Here is a 25,069-nt window from a genome sequence, read left to right as displayed (position 1 = left end):
ATGATGAAACTGAGGTCATCCTACTTTGGACACATCATGAGAAGACATGATTCACTAGAAAAGACAATAATGCTGGGAAAAACAGCAGGGAGTAGAAAAAGAGGAAGGCCAAACAAGAGATGGATTGATTCCATAAAGGAAGCCACAGACCTGAACTTACAAGATCTGAACAGGGTGGTTCATGACAGATGCTCTTGGAGGTCACTGATTCATAGGGTCCCCATAAGTCGTAATCCACTTGAAGGCACATAACAACAAAAGCAGAACATTCTTCACAAACCTTTCAGTTTTACCGTGTAGATAACAGACAAGTGTAACAGGTGTTCCTGTTTCATTTTACCAACCATTACCCAGAAAATAGAGAAAGGGTTCCTAAGCTTTTGCAAACACATCATTTTCTAAAATTAAAATGATTTGCTAAAATCAATTCCCATGTCAATTTTTCATCATTTAGTTTAGTAAGGTATTAGAACACTGGAAACAGCATTGTCGGATGGCACTTCAGTTTGTTCTCCTTAAGGGCAGTGAACATCATCTGTATCTATTTGAGGATTATAAGAAGTTATGCGGATGACTCATTTCCATCATCATGTTAGAATCAATGCAAAACTGGGTGTCTGGACTAGAAAGGCATGCAGAATATGCAAGCATCTGTTAAGTCACAAAGAACTTTTGGAAGATGGAAAGAAAGAACAAGAGCCCTTGATCTTGATCTATCTTTTGATTCCTCAGGACAAGCTTTTCATTTACTTGATAAATGCTTTTCCACAGACTCTTTCTGTGACACCACAACGTCTTATGATTTCACAGTACCATTGCTAACAGCAATAATTTCTAGAGTGCTTCCTGTACTGATCTCATTCCCTTGACCATGAAAACTGAGCTCTCTGAACTAGACCTGCAAACTGCACCCGGCCTCTTCAGTGAAGTGACAGCCCATGAAGGGAACAGTGTATGGATGGTGGTGGTCGATACTCTCATTTTAGTGTTACCGTACCAACAGTGCAAGACGTTCTGATGCAGAAAGGAACCAATAAATTCAACAGGGGCCTTGTAGAGTCAAGACTGGAGTCTAGAGTTTCAGGAGAATATTAGGGTCAAAGTGACATTATGCTTAATGCATAGCAACATTACTTATTTTTCTTTAATAAATTAGAGTGGAGGGGTTCTTATGGGGATCACAGCACATGGGGAGGGCAGGTTTATCACTTCCAACCCCAGCTGTGATGATTGAATATGGCTTACACAGAGAGACAGAGAGAGATAGACTTAGTAAAAAAGGTAATAAAAAGTTAGCACCAATGGGAGTTTCTTTTTTTAATAAGTCTTGTAGCTGTGCAGGAATTTTGTTTTTCTGGGGGAGGGTGCATTTGGAGAGTGAAGGGACTAACCTTCCCTCCCCATATACTGTGATCATGATTAACAATACCCAATGTCTGTAATTAGTTAATTGAAGAAAAATAAGAGACAGAGTGGCATTTTATGTATTAAGCTAATGTGTAGTTTGGTACTGAAGATCCTAATGCTGTTACAATTTGTATACCCCCCCATGTTATGAAGCTGCCTTTGTATCAAGTTTAGCTCAATACTGTGTACTAACTAGCACCTATAGTACTGCTATCCCTTTTAAATCGAGATTGCCTCTGGACCTAACTGTGTGGAGAGTATGAGCTCTAACTTTAAATTACAGCCCTTCCCCAGAGGGAGGGGGAATGAGAGTTAGACTTGAGATGGAGGATCTGCAACTGTTTGATGAAATGCTACCCATTCATTAGATACAAGAAATGCAAGATTCCCTTTAACCTCCAGAATCTAGCAACTGAACATGAAGGGCATTTCCCTTTTGTTCATAAGTAGGTTAATGGTCCAATTAGGCATGGTGGCAGAAGATCCTGGTATTTAATACAACTACCCACAGTAAAGATTAGGTGTGTCTGATTTTAACAGCCAAAAGGGGGGCACATGTCAGTTACAGTTACAGAAACCTCCCTGCGCCTGCATCTTACTCCCCCATTCCTAGCTCTCAACTAAGAAGAAAACCACTCCGGAGAGAAAATATAAGAAAATGTAAGGATTTCTGTATTCCTCATTTGCACACTCATTTTCAAGTTAAAATCTAACCCCTCCTTATTCTACATATTTTATATTTTAGTCAAAGCCCTGTTTAACTGCATGGAACAGCTTCATCACACTTAATTTGGTAGAGGTGTCCACAGATCACAAGATTAAGTTCAGACAGCCCCATTCCATTTGAACAAATTCAGAAGCTGCCTAATTTGGAAAATCCATAGCATTGTGTCCCCTATTTACTATTTCAGGAAATGTTTAAAATAGCTATAACTTTTTTCTTTTTGACTGAAGTGAAAGAAATTTGAAGTCATAGTAGCCCATCCTGAGTATGTAATACTTGCCAAATTAAAGAGAAATAGGTCCAGAAGAGCTTTTTTTTTTTAAGTGTGGTAGCCCTTCTGAGGGGATGAATCATGCCAAATTTCAGGAGAATAACTGCAGTGATTTTCTTGCAGAGCAACCTTTACAGTTATGGGGTCGTTAAAAAGAATTCATTTAATCTCCCCCACTGTTTTTGAACAATTTGTATGAAAATATTTATCAGGGAGGTACCCCAGGTATGAAATCTGACAAAATTCAGGATAGAGGCAGAGATTTTTGTGCTAAGTGCCTTAAAGTTGATTTTGTGTGTGTGTGGGGGGGGGAGAAATACAATATTCACTTCCCACCCTGTGGTTTTGTGGGCAACAATTTTTGTATAAAAATAGCACACAGCATAGAGGTGCTCCTATGAAAGTAACTTGCAAAATTTCAGAAAAATTGATGGACTAGAGAATTATGATGGATAAAAAGCAGCTTGTTTTCTGGTCAATTGGCAGAAGAACTTGAATGTCCAGGATTTTCCAAGCAAGCTAGCAAAGAGCACAGGACAGATAAGAATAAGATACATTATTTCAACACCCCTCCCTGAAAATACTATAAAAAATATTCCCTTTCATAAGAAGCTAGATCTATGAGCCACAGAAGAGCTCTTTCTCTCCCCTCCCCCCTCTCTCTATATGGCAAGCTTTGGGAGAAATGTATCTATTTTGGCAGAATAACGTCTGTACATTTTTTTTTAATTTATGAATCCCCAATGCCTTTAATTTGATTCAAAGTTATTTTGAGGAAATCTCTCTTCAGCTTGCACGTGCCCCAAATCTTTCTAAGTTGCTTCAAGTTGACTCAGGATTCATCCATGTCCAATACACACCACCCTTATAGTTTGGTCTTAAATATTTGAGCATGAATATCCAAAGCCTTTGTGCTGGATATACTAGTGCTGCTGATGGTGTAATATTTTTGACCATCTGCATGGCTGAACAGCTCACGTTCTGCTATTTGATTGCATGATTGAAACATGTAATATATAAGCATTTAGCCAGATTAGTGTATTCCTAGTGATCCATTCTGACGATGTGTTTATCCTTAAGTCAGTATGAATATAACATTTACTAATCTAAAACTTCAGAACAAAAACAGTTGTGTATATAAGAATACTATTCCTGATTTCACTCTTCTTCTAATCAGTGGAGTGACCTTGTGAAGTTAGTTGCAATTATCTTCCCCATTTTAGAGATGCAAGGTCTTAGGGTAGGAGGAGGCAAGTGATTTGCCCAAGGCCACCTCATGTGTCCATGGCACAGCTAAATATGACTGTTGGGATCTAGGCCAAAATCCAACATTCTGCCTGCATCTCTCCACTTCTTTAATATTGCAAAGGCTGCTTTAAGTTCAGTAAAAATTTCAAAAATATGAGATAGCTTCAGTGTATTAACACCTATGATTTTGCTTCATCTTATCGTGCATTAACAGTTGAACAGTACAGTTTGGGGACTGACTAACTCTGTGACAAGAAAGTGTAACTAAACCTGCCAAATAATATATATATTGATATGACTAAGTACCTATCAGCAAATGGAATTTCCAATACACTGCACTGTAACATTTTCTGTTTCTTCGTGCATTTTGCTACGACTGAAAACAGCAGGGTGATCGTCTCCTCAGTGGGAAGTGAAGCACCTGCTGCTGAGAGTAATGATTGTGTCTTTACTAAATCTTGGATCTATTTATGTACATTTGACCACTTAAATATATTAACAGTGAGCTCTCCATAGGTTAAGTAGTTAAATACTTTGGAACACCAGCTGGGAAGCCAGTAGATCAGTGTCTATTAGAGGCAAGAATAGCTGACAAATCAGACTGCCCTTCCACTACCTATGGCAAACAAATCAAATTAAATTATACCCTTTTGGCCACATTGCTTCACAGAAAAAATGTTCTATTCGCTTGCAAAGTGAAATAAAAAATGAAATCCATTCTTTCTCAAACTACTGTTAATTCCTGAAAGCTACAATTAATCCAAAGACTTTCCTCATTTTTTTTTTAAATGACCTGACAGGGATAAATAAAAACAACTGTATTTAGCTGGCCATTATTAGCCATTTCCTCAGGGTGCCATTATTTCAAAAATGGCTTGGTCTGCCCAAAGAGAGCAATTGCTATAACTCAGTAGTCGAGCATCTGCTTTGTGTGCAGAAGGTCCCAGGTTCAGTCCCTGGCATCTTCAGGTACAGCTGGGTGAGACTCCCTGTCTGAAAACCCGGAGAGCCTCTGCCAATCAGAATAGACAACGCTAAGCTAGATGGACCAATGGTCTGATTCAGTATAAGGCATGTTCCTAGTTCTTGCGACCAACAGGCAAATGAAGATAACATGAATGCTTGTTATGGTAAGACCCCTGAGGCTGAATGGATGAACCAATCACACATGTAAACATGGGCTTGAGTACACAAAAAAACCCCTATTGGTGTAATTTTGATTATCTGGCTTTTCCTATTGCTTTTATTCACTGTATATTCATCACTGTTGGAAACCTATGTTAATTGCATACCTGTACTCCCAGAATTTTGATTATGAAACCATTTCAGATGCCTTAAGGTAATCTGGACACATGAGGTTTAATTGTATGTAAATATATTTATAGAGTGTTACTTATAGGCCAAATATATTGAAGTGGTTTGCAGTGGCTATAATAACAGCTTAGAAAGCTGCCTTATACTGAATCAGACCAATAGTCCATCAATCTCATTATTGTCTACATTGACTGGCAGTAGCTCTTCTGGGTTTCAGACAGGAGTCTCTCCCAGTCCTACCTGGAGATGCCAGGGATTGGACTTGGGATCTTCTGTATGCAAAGCAGATACTCTACTGCTGAGCTATGGTCCTTCACCAGAGCTTTGCTCTTACAGTTGAGGTACTGCCACTGCTGCAAATGGTGACCTGGTCTGATGTCACAATATACATTACATATAGGATTAGAAAAGATTGTAAAGTATGCAACATCACTAATAGTTCTGACTATCCCATGAGGTAGAGGATGTGTTACAATAATTATTAATATTAACTTTGGAATGCCTTAAAGTTTTTCATCTGTGCCCTCAAGTTGTCTTGCAGTAATGCTATAGTGCTGCCAACTACCTTGACCAGAGCCTGGCTACAGCATGCACTGCCTGCACAATTGCTCTTTACAGCATATTATGACCATCCCATTTCTAGACACCAGACAAACATTCTCATAATAAGTTTAAGGAAAAAAAAAGAGATGATTCAGTTGGAAGTGGATTTACATAAATAAAACAGACATGAAACAAGTTGGCCAAGGACAATGAACTGGCTCAATACCAAGCTAAAAAAAAGAAGTAAATTCAGTCCCTTAGTCTCTTTCTAGGTGGTGGAAATCCTGAAGCATCCTGAATTCTGGCATCAGAAATGGATGGAGGCAAACAAACCAAAACTTAATCCTGACAAAATGGAAGCACTGCAGGTAAGTGGTTCCAGTCAGGGCTGGCCCCAGGCATGCTGGGGCCCTTGAGCATCAGCTTACCCTGGGCGCCGGTGTGTGCACGTGCACGCGCATGCCCCTCCACACCCACACCTACCTGTCTCCTGGCATTTAGCATTGCCATTAACCAAGATGGCAGCCACAGATCCCTAAGGGGATGAAGCCTTCGCTGCCATCTTGGTTGATGGCACCCATGCATGCTACACACACATCTCTGCCATCAACCAAGATATCGGCAGGGGCTTCAGCACCTTAGGGAAACCTCAGCCGCCATCTTCATTAAGGGCAATGCTGAAAGGCAGAAGTCAGGTAGATGGGACAAGGGAATGGCAGGCAGGTGGAAGCTCCTGCCCTGCGATCTGTGGCTGCTGCTGTGGATCACAGAAGAGGAGCAGAGGGGCCCCTGAAGGGGCCCCTGTAGCTCCAGGGGCCCTTGGCCAGTGCCTCACCTGGCCGCCCTTTAGAACTGGCCCTGGTTCCAGTGGTGGTAGTGGATAGATACTAATCTGTGCTGGATGAGGTTGCACTTCCCCAGAAAAAAAGGGTGCTTGCAGATTGTGGCTAATTCTGCATCTGGTAGTGCTAGATAGTCAGGCAGCAGTTAAATCAGTTTTTTGTTTCACCAGCTGTGACCCTTCCCAGAGAACTTGGACTTGGCCACAGTTATTCTCAGAGCTTGGAAAAGTTACTTTTTTGAATTACAACTCCCATAAACCCAATCTAGTGGCCATGGTGGCTGGGGCTGATGGGAGTTGTAGTTCAAAAAAGTAACTTTTCCAAGCTCCGGTTATTCTTGCCCTTCTTAGATGAGATTAGTCTAGCTTAGTTAGATTTCTATAATATTTAGATTTCAGCATCCATTTAAGACCATCCAGGAAGTTCAACTAGCCCAAAACACAGCCCCCAGGAGGAATCATACTTTGGAGATCTGACCTTATGTACAAGATGTATTCAAATCTTCACTGACTACCTATCCATTTTCAGGATGAATTCAAGGTGCTACCAATAACAGTTTAAAGGTTTTCTGGCCTAGGACAAACATACCCTAAGAGCTGCCTTTTCTCATATAAATAAAAACAAATTTTAAAAATGTAAGTTTAACTTCAGATTTGTGCTTGACTATTGTGTATTATGTGGTGTAGTGGTTAAGGTGTTGGACTACGACCTGGGAGACCAGGGTTTGAATCCCCACATAGCCATGAAGCTCACTAGGTGACCTTGGGCCAGTTACTGCCTCTCAGCCTCATGAAAACCCTATTCATAGGGTCGCCATAAGTTGGAATCGACTTGAAGGCAGTACACATTACTTGAAACACATCATTTGGCTGTACACAACAAACTTGACAGCCTGCCAGTTTTGCAATTTGTATTACAGGCTTTGGAGGGAAGTATGACTTACAATGATATACAGTGAATGTTTAATTTTACACCAATTAAGTGTAACTAAATAAATCCCTTCCCACACTTGACTGCAAATGAAGGACTTCATTTATCCTCTGGAGCCAATCAGTCTCACTAGGGATATATTTAAGTGCAGATGTTACAGTGTCATTATACCTCTTTTTACAAAGTATGACATGTAAAGGGATAATTTGCCACTCACAGGGTTTAAAGAGCAAATTGGAGGAGTCGACACAATTATCGCATTGCATTTTTTAAAAAAATTGACATTGTAGTCCTCTTTAGATTGTTTTGCATGAAGATGTTCTGTGAATTCCAATGAATGAAACAAAAATAAAGGGCAAGGTCATGCTTACTCCATGCTTAAAAACAAAACAAAAAACCTGCTCCAGTGTAACCCACAAAAAGTTTGAATTCTGAGATGCAAATAAATTGATTAAGCAGATTTGCTAATATTTGAACACTTTGCATAATTTATTCTGCTTCTAAAACTCTTGAGTTTCTAAACTGTTGTTTGCGTGTGTGTGTGAGAGAGAGAGAGAGAGACAGAGAGAGAGAGACAGAGAGAGAGAATCAATTTAGCTCTACAAAGCCTTATAAAACTGCAGCCTCAAAGTGTGCTCTTCAGGTCTGAGTAACTAGTCTCATACTCCAGAGAACTCTGCCTAGCTAAGCTCCTGCACCTTTACCTATATTGTTTTCTTTAGAACACAATCTTGCCTATTCTAGTACTCTGCTTGGTTCTGGCCCTTCCGAACTTCAGCTGCTGCTTTCAGAATTCAACCTCCTGTCTAGGGTTTCCAGGTCTCCGGTTTTTGCCTGGAGACTCTGAATTTTCGGGATCCTCTCCAGGTGAGTCACCTCAATCTCTGGACTCTCATGTTTCATTTTTTTAAAAAAAATTAAGTTTCTAGGTGGTCCATCTCCAGAGATATACACCAAAATGTCAGCCACCCCCAACAACTTCTGTTAAATGAGCTCATAGCTGCTCTAACTCTGCCCTTTCAGATCTGTAACCAATAAGTGAAGTCAGGGTTGTGATATGGGAGTTGCTGACCTCCAGGCAATAGGTAGAAGCCACTGCAAGGCCAGAAAGCTGTTGTTGTTTCCTACTTGTCTAAAGATCTCATAAACTGAGTAAGCTAAAATTTCTTTCTCTCTTGTGGGCAGGAGATCTAAATGCTATTACAATGTGTTGTGCTTTTCTAATTATGAGGAGTCAAACAAGTTTAAATTTCCCTCGGCTGTTGAAGAGGGCAGTTTATATGTCTAATTCATAGCCTGTTTTGAAAATCTTCCCAAAACAAAGCTCTAATCCTATACTCATTTTTCCAACAGTAAAGCTGCAATGCTAATACTTCATACTGGGAGTAAACCCCATTGAATTCAACAGGACTTACTTTTGTGTAGACATGGTTAGGATCATGCTGTAAATCAATGGGACTTTTGAGTAAAATATTTGTAAATCTTTCTGTCAGCTCTACACTGCATCAGCAGTGTCTGGGGGGGGGGCTGGAAATTCCTGGGTCTTTGGCAGGGAAGGAAAGTCCTTAGCCAGCAGTCGGGTTGTAAATCTGCCAGGCCTATCCAAAGCATACTTGCCGAGTCAGAAGTCCAGAAGCAAGGTCAGTGGAGGTCCGGGATCAATTGCCAAGGAGGTCAGTCAAAGAGATGCTGCAGGGAAACTAGGTCTACACAAAGCCACGCCTGACGTTGCAGTCAGCAACAAGCTGCAGCCAAGGTGTGCCTTATAAAGAGCAGGATGGACAGCAGGTGTGAGCCCTCAGCGTTTGGGCCTTAAGGAGACAGGCCTGCCTCTCTTCTGCCTAACCTTCTGCTGTCTACGTTCTGCAGGTGAGGGGGGAGTATCCTGTTCACTGTCTGTGTCTGGCTGCAGGGCCTCTGCTGTCCCTGGGGTGTTCTGCAGCTGAGGGGCAGAAGGAGCTGGATTCTCAGGAGGCTCCTCCGTGTCTCCTGCTGTTCCTGGGTCTGCTGCTGTTACTCCTGAGTTGTCCTCATCTGAGGAGTCCTCTGACGGGGCCATGACACTTTCTCTCCCCCTCCAGTCCAATTTTTATAGCTATTGAGGAAGGCTTCCCTAGGTGTCACCACTTTTATTTGGGAGGAAATTAATACTGATTTTATTTTGTTTTTAAAAAATGTATGTATATATATAGAGTCTTTCCAACATCCCTGTGTGGTAGGGGTGCCAACTGGAAACCATGGCAGATCATACCAAGAAATAAATCCCTTTAACATCCAATAACCATAAAAACAAGTATCAAACAGTTGCAAAACAGCTTAAAGTGTTCTGTATTTGGGGCTGGGTGAGTGAAGTTCCTTATCACTTGAGGTTGCAGTTCTGTGCACACTTCCTTGTTTGAGTAAGCCCCATTGAATACATTGGGACTTGCTTCTGAGTAAACATTCATAGGATTGCACTATATATATATCCAAAAGTAAATCCAGGTTCTCCCTTTTAGTCAATGCTGCTGGATCTGCTGGCATCTCTATCGCTGTAATGCAAAAGTCCAACAGGCTGTGACCCTTGATGTTAAAATGCTTTACAACTGGTTGCTCCACTTTTTTTGTCAAGATTGCCGACTTGTGGTTCCTGAAGTGCATGCATAAGTCAGTTGTGGTCTTTCCTACGTATTGGATATGACATCCTGGTCTTTTGCACTCGATGATGTAAACTATATTGCAGGACCTGCAGGTGATGTTCTGTTTGATGTAATATATATATTCCTCTACATTTTAAGTGTGCCCTTCTTCCTTGGGGTGGTCACAGCCCCCCTATGGTGTTTTCACTCTGAGGGGCAGATTAAGCTGAGAGATGGTGAGTAGCCCATGGTTACCCAATAAAATGTGCAGTTGATTTCCATTTTAAAAAAATAATTAAAATGATTTACAGGTAGACAAAGTTTATGAAGTAGTTCCACACAATACACTTAAAGCACATCCATCTTGCATTTAAAGCACATTATCCCCCCCCCAAAAAAAAACCCTGGAAAGTGTAGTTTTCCCTTCACAGTAATAGTTCCCATTACCTTTAACAAACTACAGTTCCCATGGTTCTGTGGTGGGATTAATGTCCTTTAAATGTGTGTTGAACGTGCTTTAAATGAATGGTGTGGATCTGCCCTAGGTATGTTGTGCATACATTAGTGAATTGAAAGGAACAATTTTAAAAGATACTTTTTTAAACAGGGGAAGGGTTGTAGCTCAGTAGCAGGGCACATGCTTTGCATGCAAAGGTCCATCGTTCAATCTCTGGAAGAGACTATTGCCTGTAATGCCGGAGAGCCAATGCTAGTCCATGTAATCAGTACTCAGCTATATGGCACCAAATGGCCTGAGTTGGTATAAGGCAGATTCCTTTGCTCCTAAAACTTGAAAGAGATGCAATGGCCACAGTGACTCTAAAATTTGTTTATGGATTTTATTTACATTTATATACCGCTTTATTGTAAAGAAATCTCAAAGTGGCAGGTATTTTAAAACAAAGGGACAGGTATTTTAAAACATTCAAAAAACATTCAAAATAATAAAACCAACAATGAGTTAAAAACACATATAAAAAACACAATAGCTTCTACATGCCTGGGTAGGCTTGCCTGAACAAAAATGTTTTTAGCAGGTGCTAACATTAGTACAATGAAGGTGCCTGCCTAATGTCAATAGGCACAGAGTTCCAAAGCGTAGGTGCTGCCACACTAAAGAATCGATTTCTTACAAGAGCAGAACAAGTACTATGCAACACCCTTAACATGGAAAACACACCTTGAAATTGGTCCAATAGTAACAAATCAGCAACCAGTGCAGATTGCAGAGCAGAGATAGTATGTGCTGACGGGGTCTCACTCATGTCAGCAATTGTGCCACAGCATTCTGCACTAAGTGTAGCCCCTGGATCAGGTTGTGCTGCATGGGGATTTCTGTGACTTGGTTGACTGGCTGCCAGGATTTTTTAGTTTTGGTTAAGAACCCTGACTGGTTGTGGGATGCTGAGTTTCTGCCTTACTCATAGGAACTCATAGGAAAATAAGCTCAGGTTGTCATGACGCTGAATTCTGTATACACACAATCACTTTTCTGTGCATAAAACAATCTCAGTTGCACAGCATGTGGCACCTTTTACACTGTAGGAATCCACTTCTCCTAATACAGTCATTTGGTTCATTGTAGTGAGATCACAATCTCGTTTTGGCCAAAATTCTGCAGTGAGAGTAAGCAGATAGTGGGGAAATTAACTATGTCAATTGTGTTGTATGATTCTTAATTCCTGTTTAGTTCTATACTAAAAAGGAAATGGTGAGCATCAATTAACTATGCTGTAGTTTGCCTGACAGAAAACCTTATTGTTTCATTCCAGTGCTTTGAAAGTTCACAGCTGAAAGAACAAGAACAGTAGCAAAAGTCGCATTATCCATTTGTCCCATCAATATTTCAAAATTCTACTCTTAATTAGATGTTTAAAAATAGCCTATCTTGTCATTCATCCTTGTAATGCTGACTGTATTAGATTATTGCTGACAAAAGGAAGGATAAATGTCGTTAACAGATTTCCCACAAGGATCTTACCAAGATTAGTTACCATCTCTGGTGGAACATACCAAATGAGCATTCACTTTTCCTGCATAACAGAAGTAGTAGAGTCATTTATTGTTGTTTATAGTTTACAGAACATAGTCAAGATTTTTAAACCCCCTATGTTATGTTTCATAAAGTTGTGTTTTAAAACTGCTCTCATGAGTTTTACGGCAATAAAAATAAATATGTTGCTCTACTTGTGAGTTATAAATAATACAGGACTGAGATTCATAGGGTCCATAGGGATTCTGCATTCTGAAGCCAAGTGCCTATAACACTTGACATTTGTGAATTTCTGTTTCTGTCTGCATGGGAAGCGTGGTAAGCAGTTGAACAAATTTCACTGGGAGTTTTCAGAGCCACACGAGAAGGAAATAAACAGCAAGTACTAAGATGCAGACCTTGAGGCAAACTTTTTAAATTTCTTGAAGGATCTTTCATTATTCCAAGGGTCAGTGAAATGGAAGCAAATTCTCCCTGAAGTTTTCCTATGAACCCATAAAACCTGTTGCCAAGAGTATTTTTGTATGTTTTCCTTAAAATGCTCCCGTGATCAATTAATAAGCCAATGAATTCATTGAATCAGCCAGCAGACCTCACAATAAAGTGTATACATCCATTAGCATACAGGATATTACAAGATCAAATATCTATTGATAGTTTGCTGAATGTGAATTTTCACCCAGTTCAAGACATATGGAGTTTGACACCTACTAACAAATTATGTAGCATTAATTTTTGATATCATATCTAATGTGCTCACATTGATACCAGGATGATCACAAGACTGGTGAGTTCAACTAGTTGCAGTGCTCTGTTGAATATTGATCTATTGGCTGTTATCAGCTAGTAATGAGACTCTGGAGATTCTGTAGGTAAGTCACTAAATTAGGCCCAAACTAGATGCCACACAGTCTCCCAACTTTATTATTACTGTTATTTATATGAAAAGCAACCACAGGATCAGGCCAATTTGATGGAAGAACAGCAGGAGGCACTTCCTAACCTTTCCCCTTTTTGCAGTATTTTGGCTCAAACTTGTCCCTCTCAAGTGGCTTTTACACTTGTGAGCAAAAAGATATTTAACACCCACTACCACAAGGCACTTCCTAGATCCGTTCAATTCAGAGTGCAAAGTCTACACATTTGTAAACTTGTTCATTACTATGAAACTTGTTCTTATAAAAGAAGTAAATGCAAGTACTCAGTCACACTGAGTTCAATGGGGCTTTCTCCCTGATAAGTGGATACAGGATTGCAACCTTAAAATACTTAAAATCAGAATATACTCAGCCATGTCTGAATGAATTGACATAAAGATCCTTTATGAAATGTCCCAAGGAAGTATTATTTCTTCAACAAGTGTATGTAGAAAGTGGTTGATAGGGTAATCCTTTATTTACAGGCTGGAGGAGGCGACACATTACAACACTATTATGTGTTCTCACTTTCACAGGCAGTGAAAATTCCAGGAGCAATGCTATCTGAGTATGGCTTCCTTTCGGGAAAAAAGTTCTGCAGGCCTATGGCATGGTGTACTATTTTGTTTATTTAGAAATATACAAGTAGAGCATAGGTGGAGGCAAGCAGCAAATGTCCTTCTATCAGACAGTCTGTCCTTAGCGGGAACCCATGGAACAAGGCAACCAGAGTCTCAGCACCTTGGATAGCTCTGATGCACAACTTGATCAGATGAAAGTTAGAGTTTGAGGTCTCATGAACCCCTCAGTCCAGATTACTCCTCCTAGGCTTCAGCCCTTTCCTACCATATCTCTTTGCTTGGTGGAAATCCTGCATTATTAGGCAGGTGTTGTGGAACAGAAACTGCTTGGTTCTTTGGATGACTTGGCCTCAGGAGAAGACATTGATAAGGTTCCTGGCTCAGAATTCACAGGATCATGGCTGTCAGATTTAGTTTCAGTATCAGAAACTTGATTGTATTCTTCAGCCAGTGGAACGGCCACCAAAGGCTTCACCAATGCACTCCTCTCTGCCTCCAAGCCATAGCATCAGGCAGAGGCCATGACAAAGTCAATCTACTTCTCATATTAGATTCCCTGAGAAGCATACTTACACCCCAGGAGCCTTCAGCTCATCTTTCTCTCTCTTTTTGTCCCATCACACACATGCCTTCTTTAAACTCTGTCACATTCTAGGCATTCCAGAGAGATCACTTAAAAGACTTCCTCACTGGCTAGGACTGGGCATTTCCCAATATGGTATTTGTCCTCTTATTTGCAGTGATGAATATAAAGAGCTGAAACAAATTATACTAATATTTATATCCCATGGCTTTGACAAAAGATTGTCAGATTTATTCAGGCCTCCCCAACTGCTCCAACCAGGCATAAACCAAAAGAAAGGTTTCAACACTTCCTTGGAAACTTTTCAAAAAATAGTACATACTGACCCTTTCCTTCATTTAATTCTGTTTTTGGCATGAAATACATTTCTCCAGGATGCACACCTTAACGTGGTGAGGGGGTTTGAAAGTGTCAAAGAAGCTTTGAGCAATGCCGTCAGGAGTCTAGACCAAGAAGCTAGACTCCTAGCAGGGGCACCCAAGGTGGAATGGTCAAAGCTGAGACACCAGACTAAGATGCATCCAAACTCAGAGGAAAGCAATGGTAAAACACCTCTGAATACCTCTTACCAAAAAAATCCTATGAATATATCCAAAAGGCAACATGAGATAGTGCTGGAAGATGAGACCCCCCAGGTCAGAACGCACCATCCGAGCTACTGGGGAAGAACAAAGGACAAGTACAAGCAGCACTGGGACTAATGACGCAACTGGGCTAAAGCTGAAAGGAAGCCCAGAGGCTGATGCGCAGAGATGTAAAAGGAGAGTCCGGAGTTGTATGACACACACAATAGGAACATGGAGTGTGAGAAGCATGAACCAGGGAAAGTTAGAAATTGTCAAGCAAGAAATGGAATGTATCGACATTATAATACTTGGTGAGAGTGAATTAAAATGGACGGGAATGGGACACTGTCAATCAGGCAGCTACAAAATATTTTATGCAGGAAATGAGAAATTAAGGAGAAAAGGGGTTGCTTTAATAGTGAGAAGTGATGTAGCAAAAGCAGTTAGGAGCTACAATGCAAGGTTCGAGTGAGTGATATCAATGAGATTAAACATCATCCATGTCTACGCTCCAACAACAAATGCAGAAGAAGAGGAATTGGAGAGATTTTATGCAGAAGTACAGGAAGAAACTGATCACACACCAAAACAAGATGTGCTGATAATCATGGGAGACTGGAATGCAAAAGTAGGGAACAGAGCAGAACCAGGAATTGTTGGGAAATGGGGCTTAGGAGATAGAAATGAAGCAGGAGAGAGACTTATTGAATTCTGTGAAGCCAATAATTTGTTTCTTGCAAACACATTTTTTGAGCAACCGAAAAGATGACTGTACACATGGAGATAACCAAATGGTCAATATAGAAATCAAATTGATTATATAATTGGAAGCAGAAGATGGAGAAATTCCATACCTGCTGTCAAAACAAGACCAGGAGCAGACTGAGGTACAGATCATGAACTGGTAATATCGAAAATCAGAGTAAAGCTAAAGAAGAAGAACAAAGCAATCAAAATGCCAAAATACAATTTAAATAACATCCCAGAAGAATATAAATATCAAATACGGAACATATTTGAGGTTTTAAGCTTGACAGAGAACCAGAAGAACTATGGAGTGAAGTCAGAGACATTATCAGGGAAGAATGTAAAAAACAATACCTTTAGTTAAAAAGAGAGAAAGACCTCAATGGATGACTGAAGAAACTCTTCAAACGGTTAAAGAGAGAAGGAAAGCAAAAGCAAAAGGAGATAAAAACACGGTTAGAACTCTAAATGCAACAATACAGCAACTAGTACATCGAGACAAAGAGAACTATTACAATAGTTATTGTATAGAAACAGAAGAGGACAACAAAAAGCGTAGAACAAGAGCCCTATTCCAAAAGATTAGAGAAATTAAATGGAAATTTAAACCAAGAGTAGGGATGGTGAATAATCAAAAAGGAAACACACTGACTGACTGAGATGAAATAAAAGGAAGATGGAAGCAATATACTGAAGAACTCTATAAAAGAGATGAAAGGATGACAGATTCATTCACGGAGGAACCGTATAATGAAGAACCAGAAATTTTAGAATGTGAGGTGAAAGCTGCTCTTAAAATACTTGGAAGAAACAAATCACCAGGAACAGATGGCATACCAATAGAGTTGCTACAAGCTACTGAGACTGAATCTGTCCAAATTTTGACAAAAATCTGTCAAGAAATATGGAAAACTAACAATGGCCCACAGACTGGAAGCATTCAATATACATCCCAATTCCAAAGAAAGGGAATCCCAGGGAATGCAGTAATTATCAAACTATTAGCTTAATATCCCATGCAAGTAAAGTAATTCTCAAGATTCTACAACAAAGGCTCTTACCATATATGGAGCGAGAAATGCCAGATGTCCAAGATGGATTTAGAAAGGGAAGGGGTACCAGAGATCATATCACAAACATACGTTGGATAATGGAACAGATCATGGAATTTCAGAAGAAAATCACCCTGTGCTTTATAGTTTACAGCAAAGCCTTTGTAGATCATGAAAAACTATGGAATGCTTTAAAAGAAATGGGGGTGCCACAGCATCTCATTGTTCTGATGTGCAACCTACACTCTGGACAAGAGGCTACTGTAAGGACAGAATATGGAGAAATTGATTGGTTCCCAATCAGAAAGGGTGTGAGACGGGTGTATTTTATCAACCTATTTGTTTAATCTATATGCAGAACATGTCATACGGAAAGCAGGATTGGACCAAGATGAAGAAAGTGTGAAAACTGGAGGGAGAAATATCAATAATTTAAGATATTCAGATGACACCATACTACTAGCAGAAACCAGTAACGATTTTAAACGAATGCTGATGAAAGTTAAAGAGGAAAGCACAAAAGCAGGAATACAGCTGAATGTCAAGAAGACTAAAGTAATGACAACAAAAGATTTATGTAACTTTAAAGTTGACAATGAGGACATTGAACTTGTCAAGGATTATCAATACCTTGGCACAGTCATTAACCAAAATGGAGACAATAGTCAAGAAATCAGAAAAAGGCTAGGACTGGGGAGGACAGCTATGAGAGAACTAGAAAAGGTCCTCAAATGCAAAGATGTATCACTGAACACCAAAGTCAGGATCATTCAGACCATGGTATTCCCGATGTCTATGTATGGATGTGAAAGTTGGACAGTGAAAAAAGCGGATAAGAGAAAAATCAACTCATTTGAAATGTGGTGTTGGGGGACAGGTTTTTGCATACCATGGACTGCGAAAAAGACAAACAATTGGGTATTAGAACAAATTAAACCAGAACTATCTCTAGAAGCTAAACTGATGAAACTGAGGTTATACTTTGGACACACCATGAGAAGACATGATTCGCTAGTAAAGACAATAATGCTGGGAAAAACAGAACAGAGTAGAAAAAGGAGAAGGCCAAACAAGAGATGGGTTGATTCCATAAAGGAAGCCACAGACCTGAACTTGCAAGATCTGAACAGGGTGGTTCATGGCAGATGCTATTGGAGGTTGCTGATTCATAGGGTTGCCAGAAGTCGTAATCCACCTGAAGGCACATAACAACAACAACAACATTCTGTGTACCAGATGACAAAAGCATTGTCATTACATGATGCTCTCACATATAGGAGAGGACTGCTTAAGAATGATCTGGAGTTCCATAATCTCATTCCTAGGTGGCCAGTGGTTATCTAGGGCTGTGAGGCTAATCAATGGTACTGAAGGAGAGGAAAGTGAAAAGAGGTATGAGCAGAGGCAGGGAGTGGGCTTTTACAGTCACTCCTAAAGGAGCAGAAACATGATGTCACAATACATCACATTGATCATTTTATCATTCTGTGCCTTTACAGTTAAGATTCATTCTATATTTCAGAATTTTCATGATAAAAATGCAATTTTGATTTTTTTAAAGAAGGCGCATATTTGCTAAATGGCTAGAAATGACTCCAAACAGCATGCAGTTGTAAGTAACAAACTCCATTATTACTTGTACAGCACAATCCTGGGAGACAGTTTTCTGATGTGTGAATGAAACTGCCTTTATTATCTTTCTAGGATATCGATAGGTTTGCACTTAACAAAAGCACCTTGCTGATCGCAATTGCCAAGCCATTGATTTTTCTCAGCTACTTGTGCATTACTTTTGTTGCCTTTACTCTGTAAACAGAAATCCCTGTGGTGAAATAGCATTAGAGGGGCAGTATGATAAACTCTATTGTTACCGAGCATCTCCCTTTGAAAATTTCCACTAGGATGGTGATGGCACTTGCTCATTGCTCTGTACACTTCTAATAATCTTACCCATTGAATACCATCTATTTCCTTGCACAGATAGATGCAGGACTCGAGATTCCGAACAAAAGTAAAATGCCATCCCAGCAGCATGGAGCACAAAAGGGACTATAATTGCAGTAGCCTTTACATTCATACTACAAGGCTTCATCAAGAGAATGAGAAACTGTATCATGGCTGTGTTCCTATTGTTCAGTCATGCACAATGAATATTTATCACTTTGGGATTTTTCCAGATAGTCTGGGGGGGGGGGGAAATCAACACCCCTCAGAGTAACAAAATCACACTGGGAAGCCAAACTTCAATTTTCTGTCTAACAGGCAGACATCTAGAAAATCCATGTAGAATAAAAATAAATATAAAATATGTATCTGAGGTCAAACAAAAATAAAAAGACGAAAGTAAATAGTAAAGAGATTTTCCTAGAACTCTTGAGTAATAAAATAGTGTCATTACATTATCTGATTATACTCTAGGGACTTTACACAATCAAGATTCAGAGGATTATCTCAAAATTATTACTTTAGGATATTACCCTGAGAAATCTGTGTTTGTTTCAGCAAGACCTTTTTGACAATGCAAATTAGAGACATGATGGAGTAAAGAATTAAAGCCCCCTACTTCCTCTCAGATCAGGGCCTCCACAGTGGCAATTTGTCAAAAAAAAACGCAAACCCCTGTAACTCAAGGGCGGGGCTACTTGATTAAGATTATGTGCAGTTTGGCCCTAAGATTATGTGAAGTTTAGTGGTTGATGACTGCTACTCATATGTGCAAATGTGACTTCACCATCACAGAAATTACAGTGTAGATAGAACTTTCATATCAGCTTAGACTATCTCAAACAACACTTTTCAAGGGAGACTGTATACATCCTCAGCTGTTGGCTGCTCATTTGTAGATAAACTGAGAATGGTATCCAGTTGGTGTTCTTCTTCTGATGGAAGGCATCCTTTGAAAGCTGCTTCCCTTCCCATTCCAGTGATGGATGCCTTCCATTAGCAGAGGGATACCAACTGACCCATTTATATGTATGTGTGAACCAGCACTAGATTTGCAGAAGATAAAGAATTTTAAAGTTTTTCAACCATATACTCTTCCAAGCTATGATAAGACATAATATCTTTGTTTCTCTGGAACCATTTGAATTTGGTATGGGAGTGAGATTAACACAAATCCACAATTAAGACATCTTGGACTCCTATATTGTTTTATAAGTGCTTAAATGTTCAAGTGTAAGTGTTTTCCTGTCATGTTATAACATTTTGCTCATACTCCAGATCTTTAACCCCATCAACAGTGTCTGCTGTATCTAATGGTACTTAACTTGAGTGCATTCCAGCTATTTGAAATATAACTTATAACTTTTGCCAGCAGTCATTTTATAAAATTAAAAAATTAAGATTAAAATATCAAACACATTAAACCTATTCAGAAGCAAAGTAGTTGCATAGAACCTTTTCAAGTCTCATGCAGCCAACTCATCTGTAAACAAGAGGGATACAATCCTTTTAATTCTGGTGCCCAAATGACATCACTTAAGCATATATTATAATTTACTCTCTTAACAGATATCAATAAATATAATTAAGACTTGGGGTAGAAAAAGTATCCTGTGTAAAATATTCATATAGATATTTACAATATGTGTTGTTCAACACCCCCCATCACCAGTCTATACTGAGTTTAAGTGTGTAGTTCTTTATTAAACTTGGCTATCGATTTGTTGTTGTTATTTGCCTTTAAGTCGATCACGACTTATGGAGACCTTATGAATCTTTTTTGGATATATTCATAGGGTTTTCATGGTAAGAGGTATTCAGAGGTGGTTTACCATTGCTTTCCTCATGGCACCCAGTTTTCCCAGGCAGTCTCCCATTCAAATACTAACCAGGCCTGACCCTGCTTAGCTTCCAAGATCAGATGAGACTGGATGTGTTCACGATAGTATGGCCATAGGCGTGGCTATCGATACTGTACTAAAATACAATTGAGAACATGTAAATCAGTATAAATAACAAAGCTGAGACATGTCCATAGATTGTCAGGACATGGGAATGGGTCAACAGCCTGAAACAGGTCTTACTTCCATAGGTATTTTTACATTTGAGTTTTTGTACTCAGATACTAACAAAAATTCTTCCAACATGAAGATTATGACAAGTAAGAATGACATGAAATGGCCACACAAATAACTACATAGTCTGCACATATGGATTGTTCATATTCTTTGGAATGTGTCACCATGCCTTACATATCTAGTGTCCCATAGGCATCTATCTGGTTGGTCACTGTGAGAACAGATGCTTAACTAGATGGGCCTTTGACCTGATCCAGAAGGGCTCTTCTTATGTTCTTATATTGACTCACTATGCAATTGCTAAACATTTCACTGCCAACAGCAAAAAATAGGAATAAAAGAGGCAGTGCTGTCAAGGTTCACTATATAAATTAAATAAGAGAGAAAAATTATTGTTGCTTGGCAGAGATGCACAAGGTGCAACATAGTTAGCCATAACTGTCTTATGCATTGGCCCAAAAATTCATTTAAAGCAATAGGCATTTTAACAAAAAATATCCACTTTCATGTGTTTTCTTCTCACCCGTGGGGACACTGAAACAGAATAGTTCAAGCCTTTATCCATATTGATTAGAGCAATAGTCTTCCTTACACTATCTGACAGTTGCCTTTTGGTAATAAATCTAGTTTGATCTGGATAAAAGTGACAAGACTACAGGAATTTCTGTAGTTTATACTCTTAAATATTTACTGTTAATAAAACAACACATGAAAGTTTCAGAACAGTATGGATTCTGAATCGATTTGTAGAAATTGCCATAGTGTTTAACTGAGTCCATTCCACACATCAGCACAGGTTCATGCCCTTTGTTTCACCAATGGAACACGGCCTTATATTCCGTGACAGAAATGAAAGGGCAAGATACAGGAGGCATGCATTGCACAGGTCTCCCAATGCCCATAATAGCCTGGTGCAGCGCCTGCATGCAAACCAACATTTTAAAGTTCTATATAAGTTTTATGTTATGATGCATTATATTTATTATATTGTATCTCACTCTGTGATTGTTTTAAATAAGGAGCATGTAAAAAATCTAAATAAATAAATAATGCGGTAGGAAACAGAGCACCATTATGCACTCTGGAGAGATCCCCATGCATGGTCACTGTACCCATTGTGGGCTGAATCAGATTCTAGATATTTTACATGTTGTGGATATTTTTCTTTACATAACACTTTCCCCCAATAAAATGGTTTCTTGTGAGTCATTTCAAGATAGCTATTTGTACATGTGAGACAGATGCAAGACCATCCAGGCATGCAATTGATTCTCCAGAGAGATTCTATGAAATATTATGAACAGTTTCTATAGTGTAACATATTTTGCAATTCTGCTTCATCCCAAAAATGCACCATGAGCATTATTGCCCAATGTCTATAAAACAGAAGTACGATTCGAACATATGCCCATACCTTTAAAGGCACCAAAGAGCTGATGGAAGGCCAGTGATAGTGTCATTTCTTCCATGTTCATCATGGCTTCAACAAAGCTCACTCACCTGATCTTTTATTCTTATATTCAGAAATTTTATTTGTATATCGCTAGTTACTTAAAACATGGAAAAAACAAAGCCTATTAATTGAGATAAATTATTATTCTTTTGTTTCTATGACATTTATAGAACTAACAATTACCTAGGGCCAAACTGTGCCTTTGCTTATTTATACACAGTTCTTCTTGCATTTAATGGGATTTGAATGCAAGTATCTCAGTGATGCTTGCTCCTTGGTTTCTACATGTCAGTGGAATTTTAAGGTCAAGTAAAGGTCAAAGAGCCATTGTCATCAATTTTGAACAAGTGCTATATTTCTTTTTAAATAAAACCCCACAATTCAGGCTAAATAGCTTGCCAAATTGAAGTAATTGTAACCAGCAAGTATCCCAACTTATGCATTCATTCATCTGCCACATGGTGAATGTTGCCGTGTTTAAATTCTTCATAGCAACCCCCCATATGGTTTTGAAATATCAAGCAAGATAGACCATATCTCCATAAGAGTAAATTTATATGTTCCATTTGTATCCTACCCTTTTCCCAGTGAATTTAGAGTTGTTGTTTTCATAGCTGCTCCACATGAGAAAAGGTTGGGTGGCTTTCTGCCTGATGGAGCAATCCACCTCCTAGATGTGCCGGGCTGAGGGGCTGCTAGATGCAGTGGAGATGGAAGGGTGTCTTCACCACTGGACTCTGCTGACAGAAGTTTCCCCTAGGGGCTGCCATAGCACCACTCGGGAACTCCGCCACTATCCAGGTGCAGCTGAGGCCCACCCAGTTCAGCTGAGTCCGACATAAGTGGAGCCAGAGGAACAGTCATTCTGGGGATGTTCCAGGGGTGTAACTGAGGGGAGGTGGACTTGCGCCACATCCTGAGCCCATTTGGCTTGGTCCTGTGGCCTCTGTCCCAGCAGCCAATACACTGGGAACAGGGGTGGCAGATGAAAACATGAGTTTTGCTTCCTTCCATTGAACCCTGCCATCACAGCCAATGTCCTCCCCTCCAAGTGGCTCCTGAAGAGCAGTTGGATGTAGCAACCCCTTCTGCTGGCTCCACTCCTGCCTGCTGGCCTCCTCTGAGTTGGATTGCTCTGCCCATGTATTTCAGAGCCAGTAAATTTCATAGCTGAGTGAGAATTTTCATCTGAGTGCCCCATATCCAAATCCAACACAGAGACACATTTCTTATGTCTCTCCCACAGGTGGACACATGATTGCTACAAATTTCAACCTTTAAAAAAGGCTAAAATACCAGTGCTTACTGACACTCTTGTAGTTAGTTCGTGAAGAATAGAACGTTGAAGAATAGCTATTGTGATCTTGAATTGCTTGTGGAATTGGAGAGGGACAGTAATGGTGGTTTCTAGGAAAGCTTATACCATTTAATTCAAGATGGCAGAATTCTTTTGCTACTAGCTTTATAAATTGCCGCACTTCCAAAAGCTAATGCAACTACTGGACAGCATAGGATTATCTAATCAGCCATGGCATAATTTGTCTGATGGTTTTAGCCTGTCTCTGTACTAATAAAACAACAGCTACTGAAACTAAGATTTATATTCTACCTTTTTTAAAAAAATCAAAGGATCTTCAAGATGGCATACAAGACCTTAAAATAATAGTGGGGAGGAGGAAACATTGCTCAGTGGCTAGGAGGAGAGGTCAGGGTTACTTCATGTTACTTCTTCAATCCTCAGACAAATGAGTTGGAGCAGAGTTCTTTCTGCTACAGATGAGAATGAGAGGGCAGGCTACTACAACTGATCATTTTCTAGCTCATAGAAGAAGCCATGTTGGTCGTTCGCCTGCCATGGTGTTCCTCACTAGAGGTAGGGATGCAGCTTCCTGGTGGCCTAGTTTCTATGGCCAGTGGAAAAGGTCTGAGTTCTTTCCCTTCTAGGCAAATGTTTCATTGTCTACTTGGCAGCATAGCACGCCCAGTTGATTCAGCTGATGTATTGCACTTCCACCTCCCATTCAGAGTGAGGGCAATGTGAGAGCTCCATTTTCCGGTAGAGTCATCACCACATGTTACCAAGTGCTGCGATGTCATCATTCTGGCTCGCCCTCTGAACATTTCTGTGCCCTTTTGTCCATGCCCTGGAAAATCACTGAGAAGGAAGATGCTTTTCAGAGAAGGGGAAAATTAACCCCAGATTTTGTTTCCTCCTTTTTAACTCAGCTGAGCTTTCAGTGCAATATTACATAATGGCCTGGCTCTCAAGGTAAGTTAAGGAAGTCAATGGAGGGAAAGTTTCCCGTCCCATCCTACCCCCAGTAGAGATACCTGCACCCCTTGAACAGCCTCTCTAAAGTACTGGGAGGCTCTCCTGAACAATATGGGATGGGGTACAAGAGGCTGACGGGATAAGGGAGAATTGCTCAATATCAAACAAACCCCTATCTGATTTGGGTCAATTTCCCACATACTCACTATATCCCCCCCAGGATCTGCCAAGGCTTTTAGGAGGCTCAGGCGGCTGCAGGGAGAAAAGGGGATGGGCAACGTTCCTCCCACAAATTTCCTTCAGTTAACATATCTTAGTACCCAACCCATTCTGCTCCAGTAAATTCAACCAATAATCAGGCCAGTAACCAGATTAAATAACTGTTGGTCTTCAAAGCCTATCTATGTTGCTGTCTACCAAATGTTATTACTAGATACATGCCAGAACATTGAGATTATTCAAATTCTGTCCACCTCACCCACTGTCTAATCTAACTGTAGCGCTATAGCTCTGTTGATTCTGTGCTGCTGCCATACCCCAGTTATTGGGGTGGTGAATCACTATAATAAACCTTTGACCTAAAATCACACCATATTATAACAAACTAACAGGCAGGGGAGGATGCTTGTGTATCCAGACAGTTTGTTAAGGCTATTCTTAACAAGCCTTTTTTCTTGTGTGTGTGTAATCATGATGCTTTTAAAAAAAAAAAAAAAAACAATTCCTGCATGGTACAAATTATACATGTGAAAACTACCTCAAAGTCACATCATACAATGTGTGTGTAAATGATAGGAAGACATTTAAGGTAGAGAGCTTGTTGACCTTTATGAGTACAGCTGCTAATGCAGTTGATAAGAAAGAGATAAATGTCTCATTAAAATTGAATTCTCTCTCTCTCTCTCTCTCTCTCTCTCTCTTTGTACTTTAAGTCTTTACTAGCTCCATTTTATAATATTAAAATCATTTTCATGAATGATTTTGGG

At 39.8% G+C, this 25,069-nt stretch overlaps 1 protein-coding gene and 1 pseudogene across 3 annotated transcripts in view; both read right to left on the bottom strand.

The window, feature by feature from the left end:
- NCKAP5 (NCK associated protein 5) overlaps positions 1-25,069 on the bottom strand; it is a 969,055-nt gene that overhangs the window by 710,986 nt on the left and 233,000 nt on the right. The gene's annotated exons all lie outside the window — the stretch shown is intronic.
- Positions 20,121-20,239, bottom strand: LOC133378567 (5S ribosomal RNA; annotated as a pseudogene).

The sequence above is a fragment of the Rhineura floridana genome, chromosome 2, assembly GCF_030035675.1.
Source record: "Rhineura floridana isolate rRhiFlo1 chromosome 2, rRhiFlo1.hap2, whole genome shotgun sequence".
NCBI lineage: Eukaryota > Metazoa > Chordata > Lepidosauria > Squamata > Rhineuridae > Rhineura > Rhineura floridana.
This window is presented reverse-complemented; position numbering and strand designations above follow the sequence as displayed.